Source organism: Anoplophora glabripennis, unplaced genomic scaffold, assembly GCF_000390285.2.
Source record: "Anoplophora glabripennis isolate ALB-LARVAE unplaced genomic scaffold, Agla_2.0 scaffold298, whole genome shotgun sequence".
Lineage (NCBI taxonomy): Eukaryota > Metazoa > Arthropoda > Insecta > Coleoptera > Cerambycidae > Anoplophora > Anoplophora glabripennis.
Window position 1 is genome coordinate 603,945 of NW_019416410.1, and position 944 is coordinate 604,888.

The following is a 944-nucleotide window of genomic DNA, read 5'->3' on the forward strand; positions in this document are numbered from 1 at the left end:
AGTTACAATGGAAAATAATTTAGTAAAATAGATTGCTTTTGTATAACTTAACGCCGCGTTATTCTAATAGTCGCCACATTTTTTTATATCAGTGTGGTCGAAGCGCCGAACATTAAAAAAATTATTTGTTTATAAAAAAAATAAAAATGTTTACTTGATTTTAATTATAAATATACAGGGTATAGCAAAAGTACCGGAACGGCAAAATAACTCGGCGGGAGAGCATTTTAGAGAGAAATGTTAAATACAAAAGTTTCAACCCTGACATTGACCTTGACCTCGAAGATCATTTCAAGGTCAAATGTGATTTTTCAAATGACACCCTATACTTTTGACTCCAGCAATGAAAATAGCAGAAAATTTTACGTTCAAATATACCTTGAGTGATCCCTCCATTTTGAACTTGGGACCTCCACAAGGTCAAACTAACAAAAGTACAGGAACGGCAGAATAACTCGGCGGAAGAGCATTTTAGAGAAAAATATTAAATACAACTGAGACTGCTCAGGAGCCAGAACCCTCATAGGACTACCCTTCAACTGGGTCAAAACCATCATCAGGGACTGGGTCAACCAGGAGCACATGAACTGGTGGTGGGGAACCAGTGGTTGTAGTCAGTCTAAGAGGATGCTAGGACCCATAGCAAACAAGGAGTGAATTTTCTCTTTTAATTTAAGGTAAAAAGTATATGGTCCCATTTGAAAAATCATATTTGACCTTGAAATGATCGCCAAGGTCAAGGTCAATGTCAAGGTCACCATCGGATAGCCAGGGAGAAATCCTGAATCCTTTGTATTTAATATTTTTCTCTAAAATGCTTTCCCGTCAAGTTATTCTGCCATTCCGGTACTTTTGCTATACCTTGTATATATATTTTAAATCAACTGTTACACAGCGAAACTAATGAAAAGTAATTTAGTAAAATCATGTTGCTTTTCTGTGAC